General features: G+C 42.6%; 1 protein-coding gene across 12 annotated transcripts in view; it reads left to right on the top strand.

Annotated features, from left to right (window-relative positions):
- Nucleotides 1-14992, top strand: part of TMEM229B (transmembrane protein 229B) — a 59601-nt gene that overhangs the window by 36891 nt on the left and 7718 nt on the right. For 8 of the 12 annotated variants that reach the window (XM_021004743.2, XM_078151543.1, XM_021004740.2 and 5 more), the window contains one exon: nucleotides 8800-8983. The gene's annotated coding sequence lies outside the window, so the exon portion shown is untranslated. The other 4 variants (XM_021004741.2, XM_021004744.2, XM_078151545.1 and 1 more) reach the window with 4 other exon arrangements.

Raw genomic sequence — 14992 nt, 5'->3', positions numbered from 1 at the left:
AACAACTCAACAACATTGTATGTGGGACTACTCTATCCACCATGGAGTTTTGGAAACATAAAAAATGCAATTTTAGGTCAAACTAATGATCCTACCAGCTTGGCATCTCTCCATCTCTCCCTGTCTCCCTCCCTCCTTCTTCCCTATCATCCTCCCTTTCTCCCTCCTTCTCTTTCCCTCCTCTTTCTCTCTCTCTGTCTGTCTTGCAGTCTCTGAGAGATGCATTTTGTGGGAGATTCTGATGGTTTTTCTCTATCATATTCTCTATTCATATATTCTACCTTGTTCTCTCTCCTGAGTTCTACTTAACTGCCTTACAAACATTTATCTCCCCCCAACAACATGTCAAATTCAACATGTCCAAAAGTGAGCTCATCTTTTCCCCCGTAAAACCTGTCCTTCCTTCCTTCCAACTTCTCTGCTTCTATTAACAGCAGTGCGAATTTCTCAGTAACTTAGCCCCCAAACATCGGGTCATCTTTGGCTCTTCCCCGTCTTCACCTCCCACATCCAATTAGTTGCCAGGTCCTGTCAATTCTCCTGCAGTAATATCTCTTGCAAAAGCTTTCTTCTTTCTGTTCTCATGGCCACTCTTCTGTCTCAACCCCACATTATCTCTTCCCTAGATAGTTTTAAAATGAGTATTTTATGGATACCTTTTTTACAATAATTTCTGACTATCCCACCCCACCTTGTAACAAAGGAAAGCGGAATTAAAACCAGACAACACTGCAACCATGCCTAGTGCCATATGTACCTTTCAGTACTCCCAAACCCCCACATTTCCTCATCTCTTCTTTGGTTACTTAGGCATTTGTCATAGTTTCCTAATTTATGTTTCTGAAGCCAATCCCTTCCTTATCCAAACCATCTTTCTTACAATTTCTAGATTAATCTTCCTACAGGGAGGAACCCTGAATATTTCTAATTTTTCCTTAATACTTAGATGATGGGGGGCAGGTAGGTGGCGCAGTGAATAGAGCACCAGCCCTGAAGTCAGGAGGACCTGAGTTCAAATCTGCCTTAGACCAAACACTTGACACTTAACTATCTGTATGACCCTAGGCAAGTCACTTAACCCCAATTGCCTAAAAAAAAAAAAACAACTAAAAAAAATACTTGGAGGATGGAGTTATCATCCAAAAATTTTAAATCATCTCTAGCATGTTTGTTTGCACTGGAGGGTAATGAATTCCATGGAATAGAATAGTAACTAGCATTTCTGAGAGCCCTTCAGGGTTTGCAAAGTGCTTTATGTACACGATCTCATTTGAGATTCAAAATAGCCCCGTAAGGTAATCGGTATTATCATCATCATCACAATATTACTATTAATAATACCTATGTAATAATAATACTCAAGTATTGTTACACAGTGTGAGAGGTAGAATTCAAATCCAGTTCTTCTTGACTCCAAGTCAGCTAGGTGGTGCAGTGTGTAAAGAGCATTGAGTCTGGAATCAGGAAGACCTGAGTCCAAATCCAACTTCAGATACTTTCTGGCTGTGTTACTCTAATCAAGTCACTTAACCTATCTCTGTCTTAGTTTCCTCAGCTGTAAAATGGGAATAATACTAGTACCTACATTGAAAGGCCGTTGTGAGGGTCAAATGAGATAATATTTATAAAGTGCTTAGCAGAGTGCCTGGCATTTAGTAGGTGCTTGATAAATGCTTTCTGACTACCCCATGTCAGGCTGCCTCCTATGTATTTAATACTTAACAGTATTAAGAAATACTTAAAGTGTTTCCCTTTATTTATCTGTTCCCTTCAGATCCAAAAGGAATTTCAATGATGTTACAATCTACTGGAAGGGAGAAAGTGAAAGAACTAACCCAGATATTTGGTATAGATAAATAGTTTAAATAGGCTACATCAATGGAGAGGAGTGAATGTGAAGTACAAGTTAGTAGCAAGCAGAGGGGCAGAGGACCTCAACTGGGGCTGTGCACCACAAGTGACCTTTGGGAGCTCCACCCATCCCCAGGAGGGCTGGAGCAGGTATTTAAATCTGCCTTGTGCTGCTCTGCACCCTGGTCAGACCGGCCCAACCCTAGACTGCAGTGGGGCTTATCAGAATAAGGAAGTTGACAGCAGGTAAGCAACTTGGAGCAGCTCAGCTATGGTGTCTCGGCTTTCCTTTCCATGTTCTTTGGTGTGTATGTGAATCTGGCTACTATGTTTTCTGGAGAGGGCAGTCAGGAGCCTGGGTGCGGTGTCTGGGTTTTTCCTGGGTGGCTTGTGTGCTCTCTGAGGTCCTGTAACATTTGAGAGCTGGGAAATAGTGGTTATCTAAGAGGAGATCTGAGCTGGGATGATGAGTCCTGCAGATGGGACTTCATAGCTGTTGATCCGTCCTTCATTTCTGGGCTTGGCCCTCAGTCCCTGAAGAAGGCTAGTCAGTTCTGTGTACTTGTACGTAGAAATGAGGTTTAGATGGGACACGGCCACAGTCAAGTGCTAGGTCATTGTTTAGGTGAATATAACAAACTCAAATGTTACTGTGGTTGACTTCCTTTGCACAGTGGGTATGATATTTCTTGCCTTCTCAATGGGTGGGGGAGGGGATGGAGGGAGGAAGAGAATTTGGAACTTAAAATTTAAAAAAAGAATGGTAAAAAAATAAATAGATAACAGGAGAGAGAGAGAAAAAAAATAGAGCGAGAATGAGAGAGAGAGAGAAATAGAGGCAGAGAGAGAGAAATAGAGACAGAATGAGAGAGAGAGAGAGAGAGATTTTTTTTTATAAAGTCAGTTTTCTCCCAGGAGCCTTAAAGATTAATTGAGTCTTAGGTTAGAGATAAATACCTCACTGAGAAACATCACCCTCTCCACACTTTGTTCCTGGAGCCAGGTACATTAGTCAGTAAGTCAAAGCCTCTTGACGTTTTCCCTGTCCCTCTTTTGCTCTCCCCCAAATAGATTTTCCATATCTGCAGAGACATTAGTGACCTCTTGAATTCCTAATCCAATGTTTCTGCCCTTACCCCTCTTTTCTCAATATTTTTGCTCCCTTACTGGTCTCTTCTACTCTTTTGACTTCAGCTATCACCTTTATGGAGGCAGCTAGATGGCTCAGTGGATAAAACACAGTTAGGAAGACCTGAGTTTAAATCTGGTGTCAGACACTTAATTACTGTGTTTCCTGGGCAAAGTCATTTAACCTCTGCTGGCCTTAAGCCACAAGAAAAGGAAATGGCAAAACCACTCCAGTGTCTATGTCAAGTATGTGTCTGGAAGAGTCAGACCCAAGTGAACAACCATGGTATTTATGCAAATGACACCCAAATATGCATATCCTGTCTTGCTTCTCCCTAGAGGGTCCAGTCCTCTAATCTTATTCTGTATTCCCTTTTAAAAGTCCTTCCCCATCCCCCCAACCCCCCCCCACCCCGGTTTTCTCACCTCTCTAGAAGTTCGGAAGATTTCTAAGCCTCTTCAGATGTACACATTGTTTTCTCTTCAACCCAGATGAGAGTAAGTTTCCAACATTACCGGCCCCCCACCCCCACCTGTTTCCTCTAAATTAATTCTTCCTTTCACACCCTACGTTTATGAGATAATTGCTCCTTTTTACCTTATGCTACCCATTTTTTTAGAATCGCCTCATCATACACAAATCAGTCACGACCTTTATTTCAAACTGCTTTAGTAATGATAACAATTTAAAGAATACTAATAACATTTTCAGATTGCATAAGTAAACAGTCTAACCTTTAAAATCAGTGCCTTATAATTAGTTTTTAATGATTTCCTTATATTTCTTCTTCTTTTATATTGAATTTTTCAATTGAGTTCTGGTCTTTTTGTTACAAATACCTGAAAGTCTTTGAATTCATCAAATATCTTTTTTTTTTCATTCAGGATAACTCAATTTTGCTGGATAAGTTATTCTTGGATACAACCCCAGCTCCTTTGCTCCTTGAAATATAATGTTCCAAGACCCATCCCATGGTCTTTTAGTGTAGAAGCTGCTAGGTCTTGGGAAATCCTGACCATTTTCCCGCAGTATTTAATTTTTTTTTTCTTGTTGCTTGCAATATTTTCTCTTTAACCTGGGAATTTTGAAACTTGGCTATAACAATCCTGTAATTTTTCTTCCTAGGACCTCTTTCAAGTGGTGATCACTGGATTCTTTCTATTCTTACTTTACCTTCTTGTTCTAGAACTTCAAGACAATTTTCCTTAAAAATTTCTTGTAATACAGTATCCAAATTCTCTCTCTCTTTTTTTTAAATCATAACTTGCAAGTAGTCTGACAATTCTTATATTGTCTTCTCTAGAGCTGTTCTCCAAGTCAGTTGTTTTTCTATTCATATTCTCTTCTATTTTTTCTAGTTTTATTATATCTTAGTGTCCTATGACATCATTCACTTCCACTTGCTGATTCTAGTTTTCAAGGAGTTATTTTCTTCCTTAAGATTTTGTATCTCCTTTTTCAATTGGTTAACTTTCTTTTCATAATTTTCTTCGATTGCTTTTGTTTCCTTAATTTTTCCTCATTCTCTCTTATTTTATTTTTGAATTCCTTTTGAAGTTCTTCCAAGATTTCTTTTTGTGCTTGTGACCATTTGATGTTACTCTTTAGAGTAGGAGCGGCTTTTTTTAACCTCACTGTCTTCCTCTGAATATGAACCCAGATCTTCTTTTTACACCAAAGTAGCTATCAATGGTCAGTTTCTTTTTCCTTTACTTAACTCATTTTTATTTTTAATTTTAATTTCTCTTATTTTATTTTTAGCAGCTTAATATTATTATAATCAAGTTTTAATCCCAAGTTGTGGGTAATGGTGCCCTAAGACTCAGATCCTTCTTACTCTTGTTTTCTGAATTCTTATAGGGGCTCAACCTTAGGGACTCCTCTCTTTCTCCCCTAAGCCCCAGCCACACTGTCCTGAAAATATTCTTGTTCCCTGTAGTCCCGTATTCACCCACACTCACAGCTGGGCATCATGTCTGCTCAGCACTACTAGGTGCGACTTCCAGAAACAGCTGGGCATCCTTCAATCTGCCCTCACTGAGGTCTGCTGTGCTTCAGTGAGAGTTTGTGAGGTAAAAAGTTCATTGGGTGAAAGTTCCTGAGTCTGTGAGGTAAAAGTGCCTGAGGTAAAATTTCTTAAAGCCTAGTCTGCTTCTCTCAGGGCCTCCTGTTTGTTGATTCAGCGCCTGGCGCACAGTTGGCTCTTAATAAATGCTTCCTTCCATCTCACCTTTTCTTCTGTCTTGCTTCTCCCTAGAGATCCTTCTTTCTTTTCTTCTCCTTCCTTCTCGTTCCTTTCCTCTCTCTTTCCCTCCTTTCTCTCTCTTCCCACTCTCCCTTTCTTTCCTTCCTTCCTTCTCTCCTTCCTTGTCTTTCTTCCTTCCTCTCTCCTCCCTCCTTCTCTCCCTCCTTTTCTTCCTTCCTCCCTTCCCTCCCATCCTTTTCCCTTTCCCTCCTTTCTTTCCCTTCCCTCCCTCCTTCTTTCTCTCCTTCCCTCTTTCCTTCCTTCCTTCCCTCTTTCCCTCCTTCCTTCCCCAATTAGATTAAGAGCTCCTTAAGTGGAGCTATGGACCTTTTGATCTGTTGATCCCCAGTGCCTGGCACAACTATCACTAGTCAAAGAATTGTGATTTTATCAGTGAGTGAACTCCCTACACTAACTCAGTTGACATCCAGTTGTCGCTAACTTAATAGATAGCCTTAGAGAATCTGAAATTCAGAGAAATTAAGTGAAATGTCTAGGGCCACCCAGCTGGTAGGTGGCAGAGGCAGGATCTGAACCCAGGCCCAGTACTTTAGCCAGCAGCCCACACTACCTTTCTCTCCTTGAGCATCCTACTATGTTTAATGCAGTTTTAACCATAAAAACTGTGCCAGATAAATGTTTGTTGAATTGATTCTCTGTCGGAGCCACTCCTCCTAGTAGGCAGACTACAGGTCCCAGAGGGCTTTACTCACAGGATGTGGCCCCTCAGTTTCTGTTTCATATTGGTGGTTCCTGGCTCTTGCAGAGATGTGGCATGTCAAAGCCTCAAGAAATGGGGGCAGTGCCAGTGGGCAGAACTAGATTCTAAAGATACAGCAGGGAGGGGATGTGTGGGATGTATCCAGGAAATGCCATCTTCCTCCTTCCAGGGATAGGTGTGTGCCCAGCAGGACCTCCTGCTTCTTCCTTCCTTGTTCATAAAGCAAAATCTGCTCTCAGAACCAAGCTGGAGCTATGGGTGGAGATGTATCAAGGGTGGCAGAGTTGCTGTCCAGAGTGGGTAGGGAGTGGGTCCTGATTACAGAGGAGGCAAGGGTGGAAAAAATGATCTTATTATGATAGTAAAAGAGTACAGAGCATGTCCTTTCCTGCATCCTCCCCAGTGCCCAGATAGCTCATGATGGATGACATTTTTGTTGTTTTTTACCACTGGACCACCCCAGGGCCATCCAATTCAATCTTATTGATGTGTATTAAGTGCCTAATAAGTGCAGGGCACCAAGCTAAGCACTGGAAATGCAATTAATAAAGAGAAAGACAGTCCCTGCCCTCAGGGACTTCACCTTCTAATAGAAGGAGACAACACAGAAAAAGAGGCAGGACAGCAAGGGTGGGGAGGGAGAGACTAAGGGATACTGGCAGATGCAGAATGGAGTGAGCAAAAGTCCAGGTTCTGCCTTCTGTAGAGGAAGGTATTGGGAGGCATTTAGTATTCCACCCTCCGGCCTACCAGGCCATATCCACTGGACAGTTCCAAGACCACTGGCTAACCCTAGGGCCATATTCAGTAATGGGGTGAAAGGGAGCTTGGCAATGACACTCCCTCCCCCTGGAGATCTGTAGCCCTCCCTCTGAATTTCTCTCTCTTTACCTCTCCATTTCTTTCCCTCTTCCCTTTTCTAGTCTCTCCCCCTTCCCGTTTCCCTCTGGGTTCTCTGTATCTCATAAGCAGGCACTCTAGGAGGCAGTTGGTAGCCACAGAACATTAGAGGTCACCTAGTCTGACGTCCTCCATTTTAATAGATGAAGAAGGACCTTGAGCAGTGTCTTAGTATTGCTTCTTCTGGAAATAGCACAGAAACTCCTCTCAGGGACCTCAGCTAGCCCTTCACTCTGCCAAGGGTAGAGATCAGATATGATTGTGCATTTGTTTTACCACCATCCTTCCAAGCTGATGCCAGGGAAATGTGGACAGTAGGTATAGTACTTGGGCACAAGTACAGGGAGAGGATGAGACTGTAATTGAGAGATTAATTCCTCAGACATTATCAAGTTTCTCTTGATGTCTCTAGCAAGGGTCTCTAGCAAGACACTGCTAAGTGCTGAGGATGTAAAGATATATTATATTATATCATATTATGTTATGTTTGTTATGCCATGCTATGTTATGCTATGTTATGTTATGTTATGTTATGTATGTTATGTTATGTTTGTTATGCTATGTTATGCTATGCTATGTTATGTTATGTTACATTACGTTATGTTATGTTATGTTATGTTATGTTATGTTATGTTTGTGTTATGTTATGTTATGTTATGTTATGTTTGTTATGCTATGCTATGTTATGTTATGCTATGTTATGCTATGTTATGTTATGTTTGTTATGCTATGCTATGCTATGTTATGCTATGCTATGTTATGCTATGCTATGCTATGCTATGCTATGCTATGCTATGTTATGTTATGCTATGCTATGTTATGTTATGTTATGTTATGTTATGTTTGTTATGCTATGCTATGTTATGCTATGCTATGTTATGCTATGTATGTTATGTTATGTTATGTTATGTTAAGTTATATTACATTATGTTATATTATATTATATTATACTATAATGTAACATGTTATATCAAATCATATTATATATAATAACAATAGCTAGCATTTATGTAGCACTTCAGGATTTGCAAAGTGTTTTACAAATATTATCTCATTTGATCCTCACAACAACCCTGGGAGGCGAGTGCCATCATCATCTCCATTTTACAGTTGAGGAAACAGAGGCAGACAGAAATTAAGTGACTTGCCCAGAGTCAAATAGCCAGTAAGTGTCAGAGGTTGGATTTGAATTCAGGTCTTCTTGACTCAGAACTTCCTGATTTCAGTGATGTACCTACAATACAGCTGCCTAATATACAATGCCTATTCTTTACAAAATGGAGGGTGGGAAGAAGGGGTTCTTAACCCAAGGTCTGTGAACTAATAAAAAATTCCACAACTATTTTAATGTAATTGGTTTCCTTTGTAACCTATTTTGTACAATATTTTATTTTAAGCATTTAAAAACATTATTCTGAGAAGGGGTCTATAGGCTTCAACAGACTGCCAGTGGGGTCCAGGACACACAAAAATGGTTTAGAACCTTGCTCTGAGAGTTTATGGTCTAGGAGGAAAGATGAGATAGGGACACGAACAGAGACAGAAGAGAAAGGAGCTATATTTAGAAATAATCTCCTCATTCAAACTTAAAATAATTGTGCAAAAGTCTGTAAGGACTAACTCTGCTTGGGAAATACCAATGGAACTTTGGCATATTTCTGTGGAATCTTAGGGCTTTGTCCGTGGAGTACTTAGAAAAATCCTGGTCTAACCCTCTGACCTCACTGGCAACCAGACAACAGAGCAGGGTGGGCGAAAAGGGACTGAGAAGTTCCGGGGAAGAGGCCTTGTTAAACATAGGGAAGCTGGGGAGTCTGGAATATATTTCGGGTTTGTATCTTTTGTCTTTCCAGTTGGCCTGACAGCCTGGAACTGGGAATAATTTTGCTCTGGGGAGCAAAGAAGCAAAGGACTGTCTAAAAGGTAAACAGGGCTCTCTGCTTTTGTCCCCAGAGACACATGGAGCCCAGACACCTGCAATAACCAAGGAACTTCTGAGTCCTGGGGCTGATGCTTGCCCGTTCTGCTGAGGATGGCACCACGCCCCAGTTTCCCACTAGGAAGAAGACTGACCCGAGACACTCCTGGACAGTGATCCTGATGTCTCTTCTGTGCAGAGCATTCAACTGTAAGATAAGTGAGTAAGTTACAGTCCCTGTTAAGGCCTCTGTCACTGTCTTGTCTCTAATTCTGTCAGACATTGCCATTTGGATCTCCTAGTCTGAACCAGCCACAGGGATTGGATGTTCTGAGTTCTAGTACTGTCTGATTCTGCCACCCATAGACCAATGCATGATGAATGAGGGGCCCTTGTACCTCTCCTATCTCAGAGGTGGGAAGCAGTTGGACCTGGGCCAAATATAGGAATATTCTAAGTCTAGAAATGAGTGGCTTTGGGGATCTCAAATCAAGTCAAACACCTGGACCCAGCCTCAAGCAGACCCAAAGGTGAGGATTTCTACTTGTAGACGAGAGCTTAAAATCAAGTGTCAGGGCTTCGTCACCTCTTACCCTAGGTCATTATGATCAGATTTGTCTCTGTAGGATCTTTCAGGTGTTTTTTGTGGTTGTAGTGATCCGTGAGTGCTGGACGTTAGGAAATGGTTTGGTTTACCGGGTGACTCTCAAAAGGGACCACGTTTCTGCACATAGTATCTTACAGGCATCCTGTTCCTGAGAAGAAGAGAAGGCCAGTGAGAGGTCTGTGACAGTTTTCTCATTAGAGGATAGGTTATCTGGGCTGTCTTCTTAGCTTGCCCCCAGACTGTCCACATCCAAGTTTAACCCCAGGCCCCAATTAAAATATCTCATTGCACAAAGCATGGTATGGCCATGACTTTGGTGTCTCTAAATGGGGAGTGGAACAAGTAAAGTGGGATAAGGAGGAATAGACCCATGATATAACTTCAGGGATGGCTCCAGCTCTTCAGTCCTCAGCTTTTGTTGGTGGCTGTAGGCCCCCAAAAGCCAAATATGCCCTTTATTTAGTAGTTGGTTATGCTAAGTCCATGATTCCCCTTAAGAACCTCCCCTCCCACACTGCTGCCAAATTTAGAAGGTTCCTAGGCAGCTTTGCCATCCTGTCTGCCCCTTGGCAATCCAAAAAGCAGCCCACCCTGTCTTCCCTGGGACATCATCAGCTGAGGCTTGATACAAACCATCAGAGCTTTCCTGCAGTATTCTGGGAGCTGAGAATGTGTTGGAGGTGTGTCCTGGTGTGTGGGCTCTTGAATGCATAGGCTAGTGACCACCTGTTAGTGTGTGTGTGTGTGTGTGTGTGTGTGTGTGTGTGTTTGGCAAGAGGGAGGAAAGGGAGGAGTGTATTTAGCTCACATAGACCTGTGTATATTTAGCACATGTAGTCCTGAGTATAATGAGCTTTGTTCCCTGGGAGGACCTCATCTGAAACCTACAAAAATTTAGCCTCCAGGAGAGATAGAGATATCTCATAAAAACTTAGCTCCGCCTCTCCTTAATCATTCACCCAGAAATGTAGATATTAGTCCTCCTGCTTCCTGATTCACTCCTTCCCCACCTCCCAACCCCAGCCTCTTGGAAACAGGAATTTAACGCATCTGTGAAACCTCGGTAGTCCAGATTCACTGAATTGGAGAAAGGAACCTAGCAGTAAAACAGGGAGTGCTGCCTGGAGAATGACAGCCACATTGGAGGACTGTTCCACTCTTCATGATACTAGCATCATCCATCCCAAGGCTGCAGGTGGGCTGCCTCAGGAGGTAGTGATCCCCTCCATTGGAAGTTTTCAGGCAAAGATTGGATGACCACTCACTGAGCAGGTTGTAGAGGGAATCTTCTTCAGGAATGAGTTGGGTTACACAGCTCCTGGAGTCCCATCCAACTTTGAAATTCTATGATTCCATTTCCTTTCACCTGTCCATCTTCTGTGACTAAGATGACCACATGTATTTTCTTCTTCTCTAGCCTACATGGCCAGATACTCTTCTTGTGATTGGTCAAGTCTTAGAAACCACAGAGAGGGGGCAACTAAGTGGCGCAGTGGATAGAACTCTGGCCTTGGAGTTAGAAGGACCTGAGTTCAAATGCAGCCTCAAACACTTAACATTTACTAACTGTGTGACCCTGGGCAAGTCACTTAACTCCAATTGCCTCACAAAAAAAAAAAGAAAAAAAGAAAGAAACCACAGAGGACATTCAAGGAAGCTGTTGCTTCTTAGATTGAGAAGCCACAGTATTCCTCTAGCATCTCACCCCATTCTACTGCCAACCCAGTACTATACAGAAAATCTCCTCCCCATGTCTCTGGTGCTCTCTCACCTCCTGTCACCTCCACTTGGAAAGACAGTGCATATCCATAAAGCATGTAACTGAGGTAATTTTGGTGCCTCAGGATAGGGAGGGTGAGAGCTGAAATGAATGAGAAGTGATTGAAGGTCTTGCTGACCTGAGCTGGATGGGAGGGGGCCGGGTAAAAGAACCATACCCCTATTCTTTTTAAAACAATATAGCCCCATTTTGTGGGAGAGATTCCCACTGAGTGATCTGATAGTGATGCCCATCCTTTTAGGGAAAAGAGGGGAGGCAGCCAGACCTGTCATGAATTGAGAGTTTTTTGTTGAAAGAGAGGAAAGGTATTTCTCCCTGGTTTCAGCCTCACTTCTATGCTTGTGGCCTTCTAGCCCCTTTCAGTCACTGGCTCTGTCCCAGCTCTACTAACCCATGGAAGTGGTCCAAACAATACCTCATCCCCTAGTTGATGTAATAGCCAAATGTCAGGAAAAAGGCATCAGGTGAGAGAACTCAAGGACCATTAGGGCAGGAACCTCCTAAGTGTAAGCACTCTTCTCCCTTCAGCTACTAACTTCCTGTGCTTAAGAGGCAATAATTCACCTGACCCTACAATGGCACTTTGGGCTCCAAGCCCTTCCTTGGAAGCCTGTGTTTCTGTTCACCTTCATGGGAGAGGTCCTTGAATTTGAGTGCTGCTACCTGAAGCAAACACCCCATACCCATGGCACCACCCCCTTTCTCTTTTGTTCTTATACTCCTTTCCTTCTCCTTCCTCCATTCTGTGTTTGTCCTCCTTCATGGAGCCCAGATACTGCTGAGTTTTCAGAATAAGCATGTAAGTATCTAGGAAGAATCAACTCAATTGGGGTCAAGCTGATTGGAGAGCTAAGGGCAGGGGTTTGGGGCATGATAAACCTGACACAGAGAGGGGTTGGCTCCCTATAGCTTAGGGTTCAAACACGGTTAGTATGGTTTATTATCAGGAGCTTAGGGGAAGTTGAGTTCTAAAAATTCAAACAAGTCTGCCCTCCCTTCATCTCTAACTCCCCACTCTAGCCCTATGCTGTCACAGATGACAGTGATACCATTTCAATCTTCTCTCCCTGACCTTCAACCCTCTGACCTCAGCCTGGTCTTTAAATCTCTCCCACCTCCTACCCCCAAGGGGGTCACCCTCTGAGATAAGGATGTAGTTATCCAATGACTCTAGTCTGGCTCTGCCTATACCATTCTCTGGGCAGCTAGGTGGTGCAGTGGATAGAGTACTGGGTCTTGAGGCAGGAAGACCTGAGTTCAAATGTGGCTTCAGATACTTTACTAGTTGCGTGACCCTGGACAAGTCACTTGACTCTGTTTGCCTCAGTTCCTCATCTGTAAAATGAGCTGGAGAAGGAAATAGGAAACCATTCCAGTATCTGCGCCAAGAAAAACCCCAACAACAAAGTACTATTCTCTCCCATCCTGTTCTTTCTTGCCTCTTAGAAACTAAAACCAGGCCTCTTTTTCATCTCATTCTTTCTTTCCACTTTTTCTCTTTCTTATCTGCTTATTTTCCTTTGCTCTGTATTCATTCATTCATTTATTTATTTATTTGTTTGTTTGTTTATTTATTTATTGGCAATTGGGGTTAAGTGACTTGCCCAGGGTCACACAGCTAGTAAGTGTCAAGTGTTTGGTCTGAGGCCAGATTTGAACTCAGCTCCTCCTGATTTCAGGGCTGGTGCTCTATCCACTGTGCCACCTAACTGCCCCATTTCTTTTCTCCATTAGAGATCTCTTACCCTCCCCTACCCCAGTACTCCAACTCATCTGATCCTGGAGGGAAGCCCTTAAAGGCTCTGAAGGTTGATATTTTTGTGTCTCATCTGCTCTTGGACACCCCCAAGAAGTTGGGGAACAGGGTGGGGATAAGCAGCAATTCTTAACTGGTCAGAGAAGAATTTTTTTTCAAAGATTGAGTAAGGGTGGAGTTTTTAGCTGAATGAAGAAGGAGGTCATTATATAGGACTTAGCATCTGACATCCAGTCCAGGAAGAGTTCCTAGGCCAAATCCCCCATTCCCAAGGGGCCAAATGTGCCAGTTCCCTTAAAATGAAAAGAAAAACCCATTTTCATCTTGAGGGTCCTGGTCCATACCCTATTGGGTTGGACAGTTGAGAAGTATAAGGTCATAGATGAATATAGATACAGCGGAAGCCCAGTGGGAACTTGAGGATGTTTATCTGTGTGACTCTTGGTTTCTTACTGTATCCAGGAGTTGCCTGCTTGGAGGAGAGAGGAAAAAAAACCCTCTACTCTTTCTCAGATCACCTCCTCTTCCCAAACGTTTTCTGAACCTTCCTTCAGTAATCTAGCCAACAGGACCTTTCCTCCCACCTGGTGCTCTGGGGACCTTTTAGGATCTTGATTTCTTTAAGAGTCTGTGTCCCAGAGCTGCTCCATTTTTTTTTGGTATAATCTTGGGTCCTGAATTCTCTTCCTCATTCTCCTTCCAGCACTATCTAAGAAATCACTTCTGTGGTCTGGGGAAACGATTTTTGACATATTTGTTCTGGTCTCTTCACCTTAGTACTGTCTGTTTCTATTCTTTTTATACTCTCAGTTGGAGGCAGATGCCTTTCATTAACTCCTTTTTCCTTGTTGTTTGTTCAATACCAAGAATATAATGCCCAAATTGCAGGATCCTCATTTTTCTCCAGGCCAGCTCAAGGGTCCAGTCTGTTTCTTCTGAAGCCCAATTCTAAAAGAAACTCTTTTAAAAATATATGTACATATATGTGTGTGTGTATAGATATAGATATATACATATATATATATATATGTATATATATATATATATATATATATATAGAGAGAGAGAGAGAGAGAGAGAGGAGAGAGAGAGAGAGAGAGACACACACACACACAAAATTGAGGTTAAGTGACTTGCCCAGGGTCACACAGCTAGTAAGTGTCAAGTGTCTGGTCTGAGATCAGATTTGAACTCTGGTCCTCCTGACTTCAGGGCTAGTGCTGTATCCACCCACCACTTAGCTGCCCCTAAAAGAAATGCTTAAGAACCTGCCCCATTTAATGAAGCCTTTCCCCACCCATCACTCAGGTGCTAGAAAATCACATTTGCTCTGCAGTGTTTTCTTTCTCCCACTAGATGGGATCGTTTTGTTTTTTTTAACTCCATCAACAAGCCTTAAGTGCATACAACCATGGTAGGCCATTGGGGATATAAATACAAAAGAAAGAAAAAGCTTACAATCTGATAGAAGACTCAGTACATCTAGCCTGTTGTTACAGGCTGGTTGTCTGACTGCGGTGGAGGATTCGGGGGCCCAGGCTTCAGGTGGAAGGTGACCTCAAAGGCTGCATTAGCTAAACGAAAGGCCAGGTCCAAGTCAGCCAGCATCTCTGATAAAATCAGTGAGTTTAGGGGCAGCTATGTGGCAAGGTGGATAGAGCACTGGCCCTGGAGTCAGGAGGACCTGAGTTCAAATCCAGCCTCAGACACATAATACTTCCTAGCTGTGTGACTCTGGGCAAGTCATTTAACCCCAGTTGCCTTACTAAAAAAAAAAAAAAAGTCAGTGACTTCAGATGCTGCCTTAAAGTACAGTTGGCTCCAGAGATGGAAGACTGCATTAGTCTCCTGTTGCTATAGCGTTTCCTATATGAGCCGTGGGCAGCCTTGGCTGAGAAGAGGGGCAGCCTTTATATAATAATAATAGCTAGCATTTATATAGCACATTATGGCTTTCAAAGTTGGTTCATCTCATTTTATCCTTGCAACAACCCTGAGAGGAAGATCAGTCAATCAATAAAAATTTGTTAAGCACCTACTGTGTGCCAGGCACTATGCTAGGTACTGGGAATACAAAGAAAGTTA

This window comes from Phascolarctos cinereus, unplaced genomic scaffold (assembly GCF_003287225.1).
Source record: "Phascolarctos cinereus isolate Bilbo 61053 unplaced genomic scaffold, phaCin_HiC Scaffold_3;HRSCAF=262, whole genome shotgun sequence".
Classification (NCBI taxonomy): domain Eukaryota; kingdom Metazoa; phylum Chordata; class Mammalia; order Diprotodontia; family Phascolarctidae; genus Phascolarctos; species Phascolarctos cinereus.
Note: the sequence above shows the minus strand (reverse complement) of the source record. Positions and strands in the feature narration are given on the sequence as shown.